The 20,992-nt window shown below is 44.7% G+C and overlaps 1 protein-coding gene across 1 annotated transcript in view; it reads right to left on the bottom strand.

Moving 5' to 3' along the window:
• The window catches only part of LOC146679523 (uncharacterized), a 241,879-nt gene that overhangs the window by 217,633 nt on the left and 3,254 nt on the right, over positions 1 to 20,992 (bottom strand). The window lies entirely within an intron of this gene.

The raw sequence follows: 20,992 nt of genomic DNA, 5'->3' as shown, positions 1-20,992 counted from the left end.
AAAAGTATGTCTTTGTGCCCCCCTCTCCCTGTTAATGCCCTACCTGGCCCCCTGGCAACACTTTGCTAGACCCGCCCCTGCACAGTTACCAGCTGTCAGCTACACAAAAAGGATCCTGGTGTTATTTGTCTCTCAGAAACAGTTCATAACTTCAACTCATTTTTGTTTTGTCAGGTTTTGTTCTTTACATTGTCTTTCTTCTATATAATTGTTAAACATTTAATAAATATGTCTACAAAAAGATTTTAAAAACCAGACATTTCACACAGACACCCAAATGATTTCTGACTGATGAAGGGGGCTGAAGGTGCCCTGCTCTTGCCCAGCTTCTGCTGCTCTCTCCCTGCTCACTGTCAGCAGCTGGCAGCCTCGGTCCTGCCTGAGACTCTTCATCTATCAGTGCCAAAGAATATGGGAAATAGCAACGCACAACATGCACATTACAAAACAAGCACATGAATCAGCATTACATTCATTAGTGAAGTGCTGACGTTCGTTCCTAAACTTTGGGCCTTAATTAACATCACTGTGAACTAATGTTTGCTTTGCTTCTTAACCAGTGAAGCAGCGAGGGGCTTTCTGAGGTTCCTGCTCGTAAATGCCCAAAATGAGTCGAGTATTTCTCTGCAACTACAAACTCTGTTTTCATCAGAGGTGTAAATATTACAGCACTGTGTCAGAGTCACTGAGGCTGGAACACAGAAAAAGGAAGTAGATGTATTTATTTTTAGGCTTTATTGCCTGGAACCACTTTAAAAATACGCTTTGGGTCACAATTAACTGCAGAAAACCAGGAATCCACATATGAACATTATCTGTGCAGAGATTTATGCTTCTGAAGGTAAACAGTGAAAACTTGCAGCACTAAATGCACAGATAGCCAGGCGTTTCACATTTTGGGACCATCTGCCAGTTTTCATTTCTTAGGTATTGAAGAGCAGAAATGATTGAATTTTATTTACATGCTTAAAAATGTTTGCTTTTGAATATTATTTGAAGAATTACCCACACACTCAGGCACTGTGGGCCTGTTTCCCTTTGCACAACCGAGTGTTGGAAACGGGCCTTTTCTCTTTAAACTCTGAGGGGCTGTAACTTTGGCTTCTATTGGCAGATTTGCATGATTGACCCTCTTTTTAAAATAGTTTTAGCCAAGAGAATCAAGCTAACATCACTGTTTTTACGTCAGCTCACGTCACACGAGCTGTTTCAAGAAAAGTCCTCCTGTCACACAGCAATGCCTACATGAATCACACCACTCTGCTTAAATAATAATAATAATGTTTAGTGAAGCAGGTGAAGCAAAGGGCTGCTTTTAATAGGCTGGGAGACCCAGGTGTGCTGCTTTAGCTGCTGGGCCTCTCATGCTAGCCTCCATCTATAAGCTGGGATCACAGGAGCACTGCAGTCCTGACTAGATCAAGGATTGTTATTCATGCAGGTGACAAAAGTTTACATTCACAGAGTCATAGGATTGAGCCTGGTTTGAAAAGCAGCTGTTTAATGCAGCTGCTTAGAGTTCACACACAGTAGAAGAATCAGACTTGAGTCACATTTCAAACACTGGAAAAATACTCAGCAAGTAACAATGAAAACAGCACAGACTCAGTATATCCTGTTCAGTCCTGTGTTTGATATGAATGTGCTGTTCAGAGAGGATCTCATGTCCTCTTTTACAAAGCCTTTGTTTCATGATGTTTGTGTATAAATGAATGTAGGTGTGTTTCTAAGTGTGAAGGAGCCCTGGGAGAAAAGACTGAAGCTTGTGCCAAAGAACAAACAGGAAAGAAAGATCAGCATTAATGAAGACGAGCACAGAAGGAGCCCAAGCACGTGTTGCTTTTTCAGATTTCTCTAAAAGTGTGTGTTCATTTGTTCCATCCTTCACAACAAACAACAGCTGACAGACACACATGCACTCTGTGTCACTTCACAGGGGCTGATGAAAGTGGACACAGTAAAGGGAGAGCTGGACCTGCTCTACACATCCTGCACTCTGTTAACAGACTTTATTCTGCAGCATCAACAGATAAAAATATATGAAGATATAGAAACGTTTAACATTGTGACTGTTCACATTAGTGAAGCTGTTACTTTGCTGCCAGGTGGGAAAAGAAGCCTAAAGCTGAGTCTGATTAAACATCTGCTGCACCAGAGAGTTTCATGGCCCTGCTTTATCCTGTGCTTGCTGACCACCTCGTCCTGAAACCTCTTCATCATCCTCACAGTTGTGTGAAGAAAGAGGGAAGCAGGTGGAAACCATCTGTGCTGCTGTGTTCACTTGTGTGTGCGCGTCTATGGTCATATCTAATGTGTACCTACAGACAAACACAAACACAAACACCTGGCATTGCACAAGAGTCTCTATGGAGCAACCTGCAGATGTCAGAGATGTGATGTGAGGGTAAAGTGGACTAGTGAGAGCATCTATGTTGTTGTTGTCTGCTGGGGGACAGCATCAGCTCCAGAGATGCATCAGGATCAGCAAACTAATCTGCAAGGCTGCAAGTGTCACTGAAGGAGTTTGAGTCAGTGAGGGACTCAAACTCACACAGCTGCTCAAGAAGGCTCAGCAGCTGCTGTATTTCCTGAGGAGGCTGAGGAAATTTGGTATGTTGGCCAAGATCCTCAGCAGGTTCTACAGCTGCACTGTGGAGAGCAGCCTGACCAGCTGCATCACTGCATGGTACGGCAGCACTACTGCAAACCGCAAACGCCTGCAGAGAGTGATAACAACTGTGGAGAAGATCATCAGGACCCCGCTGCCCTCTCTGCAGAGCAGCTACCATCACAGAGTCCAGAGGAGAGACACACCTCTGCCCTCGAGACGAAGGTTCAGAAGTGTGAAATGTAGAACATCCAGACTCAACAACTCCATCTTCCCCACTGCTATCAGACTCCTGAACAGCTGACCGACCTCAAACTGCAGTTTGCACATCAGGTCACTTTGCACACTAAGTTCATTTTGCACATTAAACTCCATGTACATCCATGTACATCGACATCTGCAGACCACACGTGTCTTCAGTTACATATTTGTACTTATTTGCAGTTATTTATCTTTTTATTTTATTTTTTTAAGTTATTTCTTATCCTTATTTTATCTTTTTATTTATTCTTATCTTGTTCTTTTAACCATTATCTAACTTGGCATTGTGCATGGTGTGTTTAAATTCAGTTTAAATTCAGGGACACGGAGCCCCTGTTGATCCTCTACCTAATCACACGAGCCACGGTGTGAGAACGGGTGTGGGTCTCAATCAGCCAAGGTTTTGGGTGAACCCATTGTGAGATCTAGCCCCACGCTATCATGTGATTTCCTGTGATCAAATGTCCCAGGATGTGAGTGGGCGTTAAGGCGTCTATGTCCCTCTTCAAGCAACTTAAAGAAGTCCAGACGCTTTTCTTTCCAAGCTCCTTCAACAACATCATTCATAGAACAACTTCCAGCTTCTTTTGCTCGGCTACAGTTTGGATGGATTTGCATTTAAAGATGCAACAAGACTAAAATGGTTAGGGTCAGGAGGTCAAAGGTCAGAGCTCCTGTGGGTCTGAGGGCGGCCTCACGCTGGAGAAGGATGAAGGAGTCTGACCTGAGCCAGTGTTTGACATGAACACATCAGCACTGCTGTCAGTGAGCCTAACGACAGCCGTTAGCATCATTTCAGTGTTTCAGTCATAAAAACACTTCCTGTCTCTGTGGTGGTTACAGTGACATCATGCAGTTTGTGCTTTGACCTCCAGAGGGCGACAAATCAGCACAGACAGAGAGCTCCATTCAAACTTTGCTGCCATCAGGAATAATTCTTCAAATATAATCATCAGTGTTTGAGCAGTTATGATATCAGGGACAATCTAGACATGTGTGACAATACTGAACATGTCACATGACACACCTCAAACATCATGTGATCCACTCTCAGTCTGCACTTTCATTCATGACTTCAACAGGTTGAAATGAGCTTTGAAGAAACATTCAGTGAAATAAATCTTTCATGGATTCATGTGAGCAGCAGATGAACTTTACAAAGAATCAGTGGATTTATCTTCTGTTTTAGATCAACTTTGATCACTTCGAGCCATCTTAAGTCCGTTTGTTCTTCTCACTCACTAACGTCTCGTATGATTTCAGATCCCTGCTGTTCCCCAGCTGCCCTGTAGGTGGCCTCAGTGTGTCTCACACCATTTACAGATGATTACAGGTCGTTTACAGTTCAAACAGGTCCAACATAAGAAATATGCAGAAAATATCCTGCTATAACAGTTTGGGTCAAAGTGCAGATGTTCCAGATGTTCTGAGTCTGTCTGTGTTTCATGTTAACATGTAGATGTTGGACCAAAGTGAAGCTTTTTGATGTGACAGCAGGAATGTGAAGTGTAACTCTGAGCTGTAGGAAATGAAACTAAACGGACTTTTTCTCCTTTATTTATAGGAAAGTGTAGGAGAGCAACAGATGAACAAGCGTTACTGTAACAGGAAACATCAGAGGACCTTTATGTTCATCATCATCACTGTTTCCTTGTTCTGTCACAAACACACAACACTTCCTGCTCTCTCTCTGATGGATCTGATTGGCTGTTTCATTCACAGGAGGTCAGGGCGTCACACAAACAGCTTTAACTGCACAACGACACACTTTAAATCATCTGCAGACAAACCTGTGTGTTTGATTTATGAAGAAATAATAAAGACGTGTGTACAGCTGTCCATGAAGCAGCTTCTCACACAAACTCTGACACTTCAGCCACTTTAATTCCTGCAAAGCTGCGTAATAAAGAGCTGTGACTGCTATGAGCTGCTGATGATGACTGCATGAAGCTCTCAGCTGAAGCTTCTTTCATTTATTTTAATGTTAATGTCGCCTTTTTAAGTCTGTGTGAGGATTTTAATGACACACATTAAAGGAGCTTCTTTGATTAGAACCAAATTCATGTTGATTTTCAGCCTGAAATGATAAAAACTTTAATAATTCTGTTTATAATCATCAACCTGGAGACTAATGAAAAGTATAATAGTGAAAAAAAGCCTTTATTATTTGAGTAATGCCTGAATCTGCTCAGAGACGGAGACAACACAGAGGTGTTGATGACAGTTTGACATTAACTGAATTAAAAACAAAGTGCTCTTATTGTGAAAATCTGCCTCCTACTTCTTTAAATCATTTTTATGTATTTTTTAACCTCACAGTGAAACATTGAGGCATTAATCTGACACAGTTTGATCAGCAGCTGTGTTTTCACTGACGTTTCACTTTGATTTGTTCAGACTGAGCAGAGAGGATCGGTTCTCTGTGTGCGCACTGCTGAGAAACACAAGCTCATTTCTGCTGTTTCATGAAAAGTGTTATGGAGGAACAAGAAGTTCAGCCTCTAAACTCTCAGCGTGAGGACTGAGTGAAGAGTTTCAGAGCAGAGAGTTTTGGCTCACAGCTTTTAGCGTCTACACAAAGAGACGATTACGCACTTGATCTGAGAACATCTCCACCTCCTACAAACAAACTCTCCTACGAGCAGCTGTCACAACCACAACAGGCAGAAGACTGGATTTCTTCAGGTCAGATTTCATGCAGTTTGCATAAATTGTGTGTCACAGACTTTGTAGTTCACATTTGTGTGACTCGTTTAAATCTTCTCCTCCTGAAAGTGAAACTCTTACAAACACATCAGGCCACAACCTGCTGCAGGTTAATGATTGATCTGAAGGCAGCTGACCTTTGAGCAGGAACTTGTGAGTCTTTTATTGTGTTTAGCACTGCCAAGTGCTGGCCTCTGCTTCCACCATCACATTTACACTGGTAGGTTCAGCACTGCTGCCTGCTTCAGACTGAATCCAGCAGCACAAAGACACAAGTTAATAAAATCAGCATCTATTCCTTTATCACTGCTTTGTTACAGAGGAGAACAACGCTCCAGTAACGCGTAATCCGATTATTTTTTTGAAGTAACGAGTAAAGTAAGGGATTACTATTGCAAAAACAGTAATTAGATTACCGTTACTTTCCCGTAGGAACGCTGCGTTACTGCGTTACTAAAACCGTGATTTTTTTGCGAGAATGTCTCACGACAGCGACGTAAGCGAGTGCGACGTTAGTGACAACAGCTGTGTCCAGATCAACAATGGATCACATATCGAGTGCAGAGAGAGTATGAGCGTGCAGCGTTTAAAGCGTGGAAGTACTGACCTTACTTTGAGTTTGATTCCATAAAAAGTGACAAAAACATTAGTGTCCGCTGTGCGTGGGAAGAAAACTTCTTTTTACAGCGAAAAACCCCTAAACTTCCAACAAGCACCGAGTAGCTGCGACGTAATGGGAAACTCACAGAGAAACTCGCGGATTCTTCCACTGACCGCGGCACACCTGCACCAGGGTAAACCTCCGCCTACCCCACTCCTGCTTTACAGGTGAAAATAGAGCAACAGGACCGCTGAGTCTTTGACTTTATTTATTTTCTGCTGTGTTTTACTTGCATCTATTTGAAAGACTGAGTGTAAACACAAAAAATATTTTATTTTATGTGCTGGAATCTGCAGGAAATAGGTTTAAATGTTAAACTAATTTCTTCCAGTCAGAGAATGTTGCATATAATTAAATGTTTGCTTGATGCATAAAGTTAAAAGATTAAAACTAATAAAACAAGTTTTAAAAAGAGACTTTTCCATTTGATTACATTTTGTATGATGGATTATGCAGAAAAAGTAGAATTGGGCTGAAAGATCTATCACTTTATCACCTCTTCAGGTTGTAAATCATGTTTTTAAAAAGTAACTAAGTAATTAATTACTTTTGAAAATAAGTAATCAGTAAAGTAACGGGATTACTTTTTGGGGAAGTAATTAGTTACTGATTACTGTTTTCAAGTAACTTGCCCAACACTGGACAGAGTGTTGGCTTCATCACCGACACACGTCACCACATCAGGAAACAGCTGGTTCAGTGAGTATTTAAGGTTCACTGCAGACAAACTGGAGAAAAACGAATCACATGAAACATTTGTTACTGGTTTCTGACCTCGTCGTAGAGACTCACATACCTGTGTTCTGCTATCAGTGTGATCACATGTGCTGGTACAGTTTGCCAGGTTGACCCATGTAACCTCCACTATCCTGTAGACGTGGAATATGTTTCACATATGGATCGCTTCATTACTCGACTATGACTGTGTGCTTCACAGGTGCTTACTGAAGTGCTGCTTTACACAAAACCAGACAGTAAAAATAAGAACTGCAGGTCCAGACCACAGGTTTATGTGTTGATAATGATGATGTGCAGTCACTCATTGTCACAGGATACTTCCTGCAATGATGCTACAGGTCACGCAGTTCTGCAGAAGTGGAGGAAACAGATGCTTTTCCTAACAGAGACACTTTAATGACTTAAAGAATCTAACTGACACACAAACCTCAGTTTGTCTGACATTCATGAGAGTAAACTGCTCCTGAATGTTCTGTTAGTTCACTGGATGATTGCTCCTGTTTACCTGACTTCAAATGTAAAGATCCCTGAGACAAACTCTCAGTTTCAGGCCACACGAGTTCAGCGGCGACGCGATCACACAACCAGCCGCGACGTTAAAGGCCGACGCGCTCACTACCTTTGGTTACAGCGCTCCACTCTCAGCTCACACGACATACACAAAACTAATGACGCTGGATGCTTCTGTGTCCTCAGAAACACCAGATCGCTGTTCACGAGAAAAGGATGGAAACAGAGTGAGACATCACTCCCGGCGGACACACAAACACTGTGCTAAGGTTTGTTTCAAAACGGAGCTCCTGGGTTGTGTAGCTGCTGAGCGAGCAGGTGGCACACAAAGACGCGCTGTCAGGAATCATTACATCGAGACTGACAGGACGTCACTGGTACATAAACACTGATCTGTGGTTTACTGACAATGTTCTCAACAACAGACGCACAACCCTGGTTTGGTCTGGTTATTTGTGTTGTACGGCTTCGTTGGTCTGACGAGCTTTTAGGGATGTCAGCAGAAGGATTTCACGTGCTGAGGTCATATTTATGAATCAACCTGAACAGCTAATACTTTACCTCTTTATTTTATAACACATATGAACACGTTATAGTAGATTTGTGCAATGTGTGTTTCACGTCTTTATGGGCGTATAGATCTGTAAACAGGCTGATGGGTGTGTGTCTGTTTATTGTAGCGGTGCAGAAATGTTAAAAATGATGATAATAACAACACTTCTCACATCAGGCTACAACACAAACCTCCTGATAGCTGCAAACAGCAAAACCCCCAACGACAGGCGCACAAAGAGCGAGCAGGGACCCACCCTGACAGCATGTGAGCCTCCTACTACGACTCACTGTGGAGCAACACAACACCAGGAGACGGAGGATATGAGAGAGGATACAGCTGCTGTGGGGGAGCAGCCACACACTCCACAGGAGACGACGGGGTGAGAGATGGTTCGGTGCTCCTAACATCATGTGGACGCTCGTCTGCACATAAACAAACCTCACCTAACCCCACCTCCTTTCTCTTTTTGCAGGGTGGGGTGCTCCATCCTTACACACTTTGCACCACGTGGCTCTCCATCTATTCGTTTACCTTCTTGGGTCTCTTCCTCCTCTGTCCCAGCCCGTTGAGGCGATCGCTGGGGTCCAGCCTGTAGTGGGAGTGGCTGTCCTCGCTCATCCTGTCCCCGTCCACTCCGGGTTACTCCTCTCTTCTTTCTGTCCTCTGAATCGAGCTGACCTCTCTCCTCTCTGGTCCTCGCTCTCTGAGCCGGCGGAGCATGAGAGAGAGGAGTGGTTGGGGAGAGGGAGGGGAGACGAGCGAGGGAGGGAGGGAGCACAATGGTGTTGCCATGGCAGCAGCTGCCACCAGTGTTTATCTGGAAACGTCGCTGGCAAACCAGAATAGTTGCCACACGTTGCCACACTCGCACACTCGGCAGCCATACGTTTGTGTGCGACCTGCCCGTGGCTTCCTCGTTACAGACACACCGAGAGGAAACGCTCAGACACAAGGCCGAACATGAACGAACACTCGTGTGTGGGAGGAACAGGGCACAGACTCCACGCCGTCGTTAAAGATGGCGTGTGTGCTAAACGGAGCTGTGCGCTGATCGATCAGTCAACTGAAAAAAAACAAAGGAAGCTGTCTGGATGGAGTTTGCTGCTCCCACTAATCAAAGAGATGCATCACAGCTGGAGCTGATTGATGCACGAGCCACCGTTTGCACAATCCCACCGACTCCACGCTTGTGTTTCCTTTCTGCACCATGTTGTTAACACTGACCCCACACGGTGTTCATGAGCTAAAGAAATCAGGATGATTGATTGATTTCACGGACTCGTCTGCACAAAGCATTTTGTAGGTTACAGCATGAAACGACTGTAATCTCCACATTTACACTCACAATTTCTGTTTTACTCTCAAACTGATCAATAACAGCTTTCCTGTGTAACAAACACACAAAATAAATGATATTGTGAGTTCAGCAGTGGGTCTGTGACCGGTGTGTAAGAGGACGATAGATGAGTGGGTGTTTGTAGAAACAACCTTTGTGATTTAAATGTGAGACAGCAAAGCGTCAGACAGAAGCCTGAGCTGAATATTTCCTGTGATATGAAGTCACCGTGTTTGGGTCGGTCAGTCGACTACTACTCAGTGAGTGTCCCACACACACACAGACACACACAGACCCACACAGACCCACACAGACACACAGACCCAAAAAGATCCACACAGACCCACACAGACTCACACACACACACAGACCCACACAGACCCACACAGATCTTAATGATGGCCTCAGGCTTTGAGCTCCCACTAACAGCAGGTCATAGCAGCATCCCATTAATAGTGATGAAAAATGCAGCTACAGCTGCTTTTCCACTACTGGAAGTTAATCAGGTCAAAGCTGGAGCTTCACCCTGTTCAGACTGAACCATGTGAGCCGGCCTCACTCCACAGAGGACGCCTCCAGGACAAACGTGGGCTCCATCGAGGCCCACAGCTGCTGTGACATCGTGGACGTGTTCTTCAGCTTGTTTTTCAAACAATCTCAGCAAACGTGCCAAAATCATCTTCAGTGAGACTCTGTGGCACACAATCCAAAAACAAAGAAGGCTAAAGGACATGCTCTGTGTGACCCACAGTCGTGGCTCAAATGTGGGACTGTGGCCTGGTGTGACCTGAACACTGTGGGAACCTGAGGGGCAAATCTGAGGATTTCATTTGGCTTTTTCATTAGAGATAAGATGGATTATGTGAATGAACAGGCAACACACACACACACGTAGGGTAGCTGTAGCCCGACTGGCTCATCTGCTAATCAGAGGGTTGCTGGTTCGATACCTGGGATCCAAAGTGCAAACTCTTGGGGAACGAGTCTACTTTGTGTGCATCTGAGGTTGAAGCGGAGCTGGTTTCAATAAACTGCTAGTTTCCCTTTCATACTCCTGAAGGACGTTCCTCACAAAGAGCGAGGCAGCAAGTCTGTGCAGGTCCTCAGTCATGCAGGTCAGCGTCGTCTGAAGAGCTTCTCAGAGTTTCATCTCTCACCCAGTTCGTGTCCCAGATACATGCCGCCGATGGCCAGGAAGTGACATCACTGGATCAGTTATGAGAGCGAACCCTTCAAGACTCAAACCTGCCTGGCAACGAGGGAAACGGCTACACAGGAAGTCCAGTGACGGGGTGCAGATGTTCCATCACCGGGATGTCATCGCTTGTTGTGTTTGCGTCACGGGACTTTCAGGTTGTGTTGCTGTAACAGCCCCACCCACACTGAGGTGGTGCTCAACTGTAACTGAGAGACAGAGTCGAGTAGAGCTGAGGCAGTTATGTTCTACTGGAAAAGAGGCGACTGTGGCTCAGGACGTCAGTCGGTAGTTCGATCCCCGGCTGCTCCAGTCTGCGTGCCAAAGTCACCTTGGGCGGGATACTGGCCCCTGTTGCTGCCAGTGCTTTTATTAGATGCTCTGGAACTGGTTTAGTGCTTAGGGAGGGTAGAAGAGTGCTGTATAAGAACCAGTGCATTTACCATTTACCATTACTCTGGTTGCCAGTTTGCTACGGTCACCGGCGGTTTGTACAGAGGACACAGACCTGTATGTGAACAGACAGGGAGAGTGTTTAACTCCAGAGGAAAATAGGCTTTCAGGTGCTGCATGTTCCACATGTGCATTTTACAGCAGTGTGTGAACATTAATATGTTGTAACCAAACGTTTTGTTACACCAGCTGCACTGAACCTGTGGAGACTGGAAGTTATTTGCTGCTGGTTTGTTCAGACCTGTTACTGCACACCTTGCATAGTTTGCATAGTTTCCTTCACTGCATGCAAAGAGACGAGGCGGGTGGAAACCTGCGACCCTGATCACATCACCAGTCCATCACAGTCAAACACTCACGGCTGTAATCTATTTCAAATCAAAGTCTTTGCACGGTGAGAAGAAGCTGGCGTCGCTGGGGGAGCGTGCGCCCGGCTGCACTTAAACACAATCTTCATTGGTGCTGTGAAACATCCACGTCTCACTTCATCTGCAAAGAAACCTGATGCATCGCTTTGGAAATATTTGAAATCCCTCATTTGTCACTATGCACGACGAGTCGACCGGCTGACCAACCTCAGGTTATGCAGCGAGTGCTGAGAAGCAGCTAAATGGCTGCAGTGACTTTATTCCCTGAGTGGGTGTGTGTGCATGAAAGCCAAAGGGGGGCTGTGTAAGAAACAAGGGGAGTCTCTGTTGTGCTCACAAAGAGGAAACCAAGATCTGGATTTTATGGCCGAAAGAAGAAAACATCTTTTCAAAGTTTCCCAGGCCCACTGTGGAGACGCCCACAGCTCCCAGTGACACTGACCCACACTGACACCACCTCCATTCCTCACTGTGATAGGCCGGGAGGAGAAGATCCACACACACATTCACATCAGGACAAAGTCCCACATTCCCCTGTGCCCCACACACACACACACACACACACACACACACACACACACACACACACACACACACACACACACACACACACACACACACACACACGTCCTGCTTGCTAAGAAGTGAGTGAAGGATGCAGAGGTGTTGAGACGGACACTGAGGATGTGGGAGCACAGACACCGTTCAGCCTGTGTTTGTGTATCAGAATGAATCAGGCAGAAAAACATTAAAAGCAAACTGGTTGTCCTAAAGTGAATCAGGCTGCAGTCAAACTTCAGCTGATCTCTCATCAAAGCTCCCAGATCGATTCGTGCTCCAGTTTCACCATTTCAGCAACACTGTGGGAGAACGGGGTCAGCTTCCAGCAGGGGCCACGATTATGCACAGAAGGAAGACGGGACACGGCCGGTCCTTCAACCATCGTATGGATGTAAGAGCCTAACACAGGTAACACAGGTCACAGCAGCAGAGCTGGCAGCAGCTTTGTGCGCTTGTAGAAAACTCAGCGGTACTGCAGAGGTTGTGTACTTTACCAGGGAAACGTATGTATTTTGTGTGTGGTTGAAGATTTCCAGGTTGTGTGTTCTCCTGTTTTATTCAGTTTATCAGAAGTCAGCAACTAAAATGTAAAAGCAGCTAAAAAGAAAAGACAATGATAGCATTGTGTGCACAGTGTGTTACAGAGCTGTTGGTGGCAGTCCAATCCAATCCAATCTTATTTATAAAGCACTTTAAAATAGCCAGCACAGGAACAAAGTGCTGCACGGAAAATAAGTTAAAACAATAGAACAACAGAAAACAGCAAAATAAATAAATAAAACACATAAAACATCAAATGAAAACAAAACAAGATAAAACAGCATCGAATCACCTAAAAACAACTGAAATAAAAACCAACATCTCACGTGGTGTCAAAGCTCAGGGTAAAGAGGCGGGTTTTCAAGACTTAAAAACAGGTAAAGAAGAGGCCTGTCTGATCTCCAAAGGAAGCTCGCTCCACAGTTTGCAGCTGCTACAGCAAAAGCAGGATCTCCTCTAAGTTTACGCCCAGTCCTGGGTACATGCAGGAGCAGCTGATCAGCTGGCCTGTATGAGGCTGTCGCAGCTCAGAGAGATGAGATGGGGCGAGGCCATGGAGAGCTTTAAAAGTAAATAAAAGAATTTTAAAATGAATCCTAAAAGAAATGGGCAGCCAGTGACGTGAAGCTAAAACAGGGGAAATGTGCTCAAACTTTCGAGTGCCAGTTAAAAGACGAGCTGCAGCATTTTGACTAATATATGATGCGCTGACCCCAACATGAAGGTCATCACAGTAATGCAGCCGAGTGCTGACAAAGGCGTGGATCACTGTCTCAAAGTGCTGCCGTGAAAGAATTGGCTTTGTTTTTGCAGCTGCCTGAGCTGAAAGAAGCTAGATTTGACCACTGCCTTGATTTGACCACTGCAGGTAGAATGAAATGCCAGCATGTTGTTCACACTTCTTACCCGAGCTGTTCTCCAGCGCATCCGTGAGTGTGGCTGTGAACAGAGGAAGCACTCGAGCAGAAAGTGCTCGTGTGAATGAGTTCAGAGTAGAGCAGCTCGATGTGGGAACAACTCGTGGCGTTCATTTAGAGAACGAATATGTTCATGGTTACTGTACATTTCATAAATGTGACACTTTAAATGAGAAACACGATTCTGCTTTAACAACAGGGGAGCCTGTTCACTATAAACACCATCCAGCCATAACTCTGCCTGCACCCACAACACGGAGACAAATATGTCAGCGTTGTAGCGCAGTTCTGTAACAGCCACCACAAATATCTCCTCAGCCGAGCCGCCCTTCGTGCTCCTCCCACAGCCACATGCTCCGTCAGCTGGCCGTCTGCCTGGCAGAGAGGGAGGGGGGCGTCTGGCCTAGTGCCAGGCTCTCTCAATATTTTATGAGAGGGAGGGGAGGGAGGAGGAACACGAGACTTACAGTAACAATAAGAGCTGAACAACATGTAACAGCAGCAGCGATGGAAACAACCTCGTGTTTGTTGGAGCAGGGATGGTTAGAAAGAGACGGCGCTGCTTTGTGCACGGACCATATTTATGAGTACGAGTAGTGAGTTTAATGATATTTCAATTATATGACAAACATCCAGTGTTGGGGAGTAACGGAGTACACGTACGAGTAACTGTATTCTGTTACAGTTCCCGTTTAAACAGGTGGTATTCAGAATACAGTTACTTTGTTGAAATAAATGGATTACACGGCGGTACTTTCCTGTTCATATTGTGGCGGGTCAGGACTGTTTGGGTTTGTTTGACATGTTCTGTTGTTCCAGGCGGCAGCGTTGTGGTTGCCATGGTTACAGGGTGACACGCTGCGTGTTTCCTGGGTGAGAGAGGCCTTGTTGTTGTTGTGCTAAGCTAACAGGCAGAATGTAGCATCATGGGCAGTGTAGTCCGTGCTGCAGGGAGAATGGACTGCTGTACCCGTGATGTGTCTGTGAGCGAGGGAGGGAGAGAAAGGAAAAGCACAGCTGTCACCGAGCAGAAACGGGAGCTGGAAGCATGTAAATATAATAATAACCACTGCAAGAAGAGAGCCTGACGAGCCCAGCTGTAAGTAAGCTGTTAAGACTCGACCTTACACCGTGTTCCTGTTTTCCTCCGAAACAATAAGTTCTGTTGTCTGTGAAGGTTCTCAGTCATCCAGGTCATCGTAGTCTGAGGAGCTTGCAAAGAAAAGCGTCTGGACTTCTTTAAGTTGCTTGAAGACGTTTCACCTCTCATCCGAGAAGCTTCTTCAGTTCTAAGAACAGAGGTTTGACTCTGTTCTGCTCCTTTGACAATAAGTTCTGTTGGAGCAGCCTTTCAACGCCTCTCTGTCTCTGCTAGCAAAGTTGACCCAGACAACAAAGTAAAGCTCGTTTTCAGCTACGAGCCGACACGAACCCGACGTGTTAGCCAGAGGTCCCTTTACTACGGTTCGGAGCCGCTGACCTTCAGTAACAGTAATAAATCACAGCAACAGTACATTCATGTAGTTGTAAACAGCATGATAATATATTAAGTAATCCAAAGTATTCAGAATACATTACTCTCATTGAGTAACGTTACAGAATACATTTTGGGGCATGTAATCTGTAGTCTGTAGTGGAATACATTTGAAAACACTGCAAATATCCAGCACACTGACAGCTGTGACCTTATACACATGCCCAGTGAAAGGTTGATTGAACACTGTACATGGTATATAGCTGGTCTGGAGTCAGATTCTGCCAACCAGGCAGCGCTGCCTCATGACACGGGGCTGGATCAGCCATCTATTGATCCATCCCAGAGAAGATGAAGGACACGTGATGATGACACCACTGTGCAGTTCACATTGGAGGGCTTTATTCCATCCACTGAGTCATCAGAGCTGTGGGCCTTCTGTGAGCTCTGCAGTGTGGCTGACAAAGCTGACATAAAGTGTCCAACTTTCAGGATTTTTGCTAAGCTGTCACTCACTGTAGCTATCATCTCACACACTTGGCTACTTTTCTCTGTAAAGGTGTTTGATGACAGAGTCTTAACCCCTGCATATGAAGATAATGTGTTTGATATATCTGTTAATACCTGACACGACTTCTTTCCTTTCAAGTCTGTTTCACATCCAATTGTAGAGACAAGTGTGTCAGAGGATCATGTGAAAGGATGTTCTGTCTTTCTTCAACATACATATCTGTGTCACGTATTTACATAAAGAGAAATCGTATCGATGGCGAGGCTGGCGAGGAGGGCCCGCCCTCACCGATCCACCGTTTATATGCAGCCTGTGTCTTTCATGTGTCTCCACCTGGATCCCTGCTGAGCCACTTCCTAAGTGAATAACCATAGCAACCACAGAGATGTTTTGGATGGCACAATGGTAGCTGCTGGTTTTAAGTGCTGGAGATCAAAGGGGCCTAACGTTGTTAGGGAAGAGGAGGGGGTTTAATCAGCGTCGGGGAAAGCGGAGACCAGCGGGGTCGGCAGGAGCAAGCAGGAGGCAAAGGGAGGAGCGAGGAGAACGACGGTTTTCCCTCATGGCACCAACACCCGTCCCATTTCCCTGCGGTCCAATAATTAGCTGTTTGGGGTATACTGCGACAGGAAGACGGCTCCTGCTGTCGAGCTTGCAGTGATGGTTAGTAGCTGTTTCACCCATGCTGTGTGAAACTTAATACACGGCCTCATTAAAGATGGAAATTAGCCTTTGGCTATAATCTGGCATGTTTACATTCATGTAATTTTTCTTTTTACATTTATGTTCATTAACATGCACGGTCCTAAATAAATAAATAAAATAAAATTGCTTCCTAAGGAGATTTGGTTTCAAGGTCAAATTTATTTATATGGCACAGCCGATGCTGCACAAAGTGCTTAACAATATAAAAATGGTATTAAAAAGCAACAATGTAACACAATAATAACAGTAAAAAACAATAATAGGACAGTAAAAGAATTAAAACAATAACTAAACTAATTCAAATAAGACCAGAATGCTTGGGTCATAGTGTGTTAAAAGCCAGGGCATAGAAATGTGTCTTTAGTAAAGATTTAAATTGCTCAAGTGTTTGTGCAGATCTAATATTTAAGGGGAGACTATTCCAGAGTCTGGGACCTGCCACAGAGACGGATCTATTACCACGGGATGTGAGGTTAGTCCGTGGGATGGACAGCATTAGTTTTGAGCTGGACCTCGTGGTTTGTCCTGAGCATAGGCAGAGAGGAGCTCAGACAGGTGAGGAGGGGCTCGGGCATTAATGACTTAAAAACAAAAAGTAGAAGTTTAAATTGGATCCTGTAGGAGACAGGAAGCCAGTGTAGAGAAGCTAAAACTGGGGTTATATGCTCTCTCCGTTTGGTACCAGTTAGCAGGCGAGCAGCTGCATTTTGAACCATCTGAAGACGATGGATGGAGGCCTGATCTAGACCATAACACAATGAATTGCAGTAGTCTCATCTGCAAGTAAGGGAAAGGTGAATAACACGCTCAAAGACGTTAGGAGGTATGGCTTTACCTTGGCCAGCTGTCTTAACTGAAAGAAGCAGGACTGAACACTGCACTCACCTGCTTCTTCACTTTAAAAGAACCATCAATGTAGACACCGAGCTTTTTACACGTGTTTCAAGTAGCGGTGCTTTATCAGGCCAGTACAGGTCAGCCTAATCACTGGTTTCAAACTCCCAGTAATGAAACTGGGGAACACTGGTTGTGCTCAACCTACAAAATATTTCACGTTCCTGCGATATGTGCTGAGCACGCACGACAGACATGAAGCAGACAGGATCACAGCTGATCTTCTCTCGCTCACGAGTGAGCTAGTTAATGTTGGGAGTCACAGAGGGAGCGCTACGATCAACCTTTAAATCAAAACGGTTCACCTCCGACACAAGGCGTCCAGTCGACGCAGAACCCAACGCAAGGCATCGTCTGAGGGTTCTTCCATCCATCACTGAAACCATTCTGTGTAGGTGCAGAGACACCCCAAGAATCCAGGTGTTATGTGGCAGCTTCGTGCACAAATGTTATTAATAAGTAGCTGTTATTAGAGCGACTCAAAGGGTGCTGAGTGGTTGGGATGTCCCCCAGACCATCACTGAAACACCAGAGCAGCCGTGCTGACGAGGTTCCAGCAGCACGATGCTCTGCAGCCTCTTCCACATGTGCTCAGCATGCAGCGGCTCTCATCTGTGGAAAGCACAGTTCTGGTCTTTGATGGGAAATGTTAATCAGACTGCATGATGTCAGTTCACCCTGCATCCACAACAAAGAAGAAGAAGCCGTATGTAAACATAACATACAAACTGACCGAGGACAAGAGGGAACAGTGCTGCTGTCAGTCCAACGTGTCCACGTCCTCTGGACTAAGAAGGGGAGAAACCGTCCAACTGTCACAATCACAGCCGCACACCTGCATCAGTGATGGTCTGCATGACTTATATGTAAGAAAGAGCTACTGAAGTGAGGTTCTACATGTAGATGAGGAAGTGCAGAGAAGGTTAGAAGTTGTATCATATCTGTGTGGATGTGGAAAAAGCACACGACGGGACACCAAGAGACGTACTGTGGTACTGCACATACTGAGCACATACTGAGGCTGTGCAGGAGACAGCAAGGCACAGGTAGGAGCTGTAGGAGGGACAGATGGATTTAGAGCGGGGGCGCGATGACATCAGGACTCGACTCTGAGGCCCTTCATGTGTGCGATGGTGCAGACAACACTGGGAACTATAGTGAGAACAGGGAGCAGGTGGAGAGGTGGAGCCAGTAAGACTGAATACATGTGTGTGAAGGAGAAGGAGAAAGGTGCCTGAGTGAAGCTGGTCCAGAACAACACAGTGCACAGGGCAGGTGCAGAGGAGGTGGGGTGGGTGGAGGTGAGGGTCGGGGGGGGGGGGGGGGGGGGGGTTGTGAAAGAAGAAACACAAAAACCTGAAAGGGAAAATTTAGGAGACGGTAGCTCGTGATGGCAGTCGGGCGAGCTGTTGTGTGTCGGAGACGGTGGCACTGACAAACCCAGGAGGCGGAGCTGGAACGGTTAAAGATGGTCGACTCTTCATTGGGAATGACCAGAATGGAAACGTTTAGGTAGAACACAGGGGCGAGGCTGGACACGTGCAGACGACTGATCGTGGATACACAGGGTGTCGAACAGTAACACACTAACACAGAAATACTGCTGTAAAGGTCCCAGTTAGACATGCTGAAGCACAGGTCAACAAACAATCTCAGCTTCCCTGTGTGATTTCACTTCATGGCTAAATCATCGTTTCAGGTTTCTTTGGGTATTTGTGGGTTTTAGGTTTTCGAGCTCAGCGTGAATCAGACTTTCACCCTAATTCATAAAAAGCCAATCAACAATCGTCTTTCTAATTACAACTAATACGATTAAAAGACTGTAGGTCAAGGCAGAACAACAAAGATTTCTTTGCAGGGTGAGATGAGGAAGGGAGGAGAGTAACCACTGTGATCACCCAGAAGAGAATGACTCAGGTCTGTGTCCAGTCTCCCCAAATCAGCATGACACAGCAAACTAAGCTACATAAATCTCTGAATTACCAGCTGAGCCACTAATCCAGGCGGTATGACACTCGCCAAACTGCTAGTTCTGTGATATTTTACCACCGAGCATAAAAGTGCTTACAGGAAAGGCCAGGAAAGAATAAGCCATGAATACAGAGTTTAAATCATAAGAATATTTTATAACGTTTAACATTACGCAGAAGCATTTCATATTCATGAAACGCTTTCAATTAAAAGAAAACATCGAAACAGGTAATAAGGACACACCCAACATGCTCAACACCCACTTTAGTACTTCCTACTCAGCAGTTTCAATTACTGGTTAAAGCAAATGTGTTAGAAACTTAAAGCACGTAAAGAATCTGCTCAAGTCAAACAAGACATCAGACACACATCACCAAGAAGGCAAGTTTAAAGCAGTCCTACAGAAAGGTTTCAAAACTCACTCCCACAGCTTGATTCCAAGGATGTTAGATTCCTATCGGGCCTTTTCTACTGTTAATGTTTAAGCTAAATGACAACTTTGTTTGTCCACTGTCAGCATTCGAAACAACTTCTACAGGGTTTAATGGAGCACACAGATTTGACTTTTTACAAAAGCACTCAAAGAGCTGTAGTAATGAAGAATTGTATCACAGCACGTTTTGTCATATCCTGTCTAAGATGTTTTTTCTTGCATGAGCCTAAGCACTCATTTATACTCGTATCCAATACAACTGATTTCGGTTTTATGCTTCCTAAAACCCTTAAAATTCCTTGTCAACGTCTTTTAGTTTAACCAATCCTAAAGAAAATCAAGCTTTGCTGCTCTACTCTATTTCCCGTTCCCTGCAACATGTGTGTGGATGCTGAATGAGACGGGTGGAGGGATGAGCGCTACATGGTTGTGTTTGAGCAGGAGGGCTGGATGATGAATGGGCTTTTATAGACATGCTGTTCGTTTACGAAGGCTTGTAGGCGATGATCTCTTTAGTGTAATATGAAAAGGAAACAGATACATCGTGATATCACAAACACAATCCTACATTTGTGCCAACCTAATAAAATAATATGCAGTACTGTGTGAAACTCATCAAGTGGCCTGAACTAAAAGTTCTCCAGCAAGTTTAGTAGCATTGCTACTTGAGATTGTTCATGTTGCAGCCAAGAACTTCACTGATGACTGCTGCCATGGTGTAAATCAGCTGGTTGGTTCCAGCGATGGTCACACTAGGGACTGTCCACTGCAGTAAAAACTCTGCATTATCACTCCGTTACCTGCTGCAAGCACTGCCACAGTCTGATTTTCTTTCATCACTACCTGAATTGTTTGACTAAAAGGAAAAAGAAATGGCAGATGTCCTTCTCTACAGGGGAGAACTGTTGGCAAACTGTTCACCACCCCCCAACCGCCCTGTCTGTCATCACTCCACTAGCATTGCTGTTTGTAATTATATTCACTCCACTTTTACACACCTATACATAATATCCTAAAAGCCACAAATCAATTAGAACCCTGCTCTGTTTGGTAATGAACTGTGATAAAACAAATATCCCCTGCCTATGAAAAACCATAGACTTCCCAAGGGAGTCATGAGTTCATAATGTTCATGTTCATAAACACTGAAAGCTGACATGGAGTAGGTCCCAGGCCCTGAACTCCATAAGCAAGAAAATGGATTGATGTATAAATACACACACACATATATACAACTATATTAGGGGTGCAACGATACACAAAATTCACGGTTCGGTTCGATACTTTGGTGTCACGGTTCGATATTTTTTCGATACAAAAAATGTTCATGCCTTTTTAATTTGTCAGTTATTAAAATTATAAATATATATTTTAACTCAAACGTACAGTTTTTAAATTTAATGTTGCTGAAACAACAAAATAATAATAAATAAATCTATCTGATGGAGGAATCGCTCATCTTTGGAAAAGAGAGTTTATTACAGAGAAATGTCTCTTTCAAAATAAAAGCTCTACTATACGCTTCTTCTGGGCTATATTCTCAGCAGCATATTAAACATATCAGGTCCCCATAAGGAGAATCCTGTGCTAACAG

Source organism: Copadichromis virginalis, unplaced genomic scaffold (genome assembly GCF_057382275.1).
Source record: "Copadichromis virginalis isolate Kocher_CV1m ecotype Utaka unplaced genomic scaffold, C_Virginalis_male_GT1.1 unmapped_scaffold_1, whole genome shotgun sequence".
Lineage (NCBI taxonomy): Eukaryota > Metazoa > Chordata > Actinopteri > Cichliformes > Cichlidae > Copadichromis > Copadichromis virginalis.
Note: the sequence above shows the minus strand (reverse complement) of the source record. Positions and strands in the feature narration are given on the sequence as shown.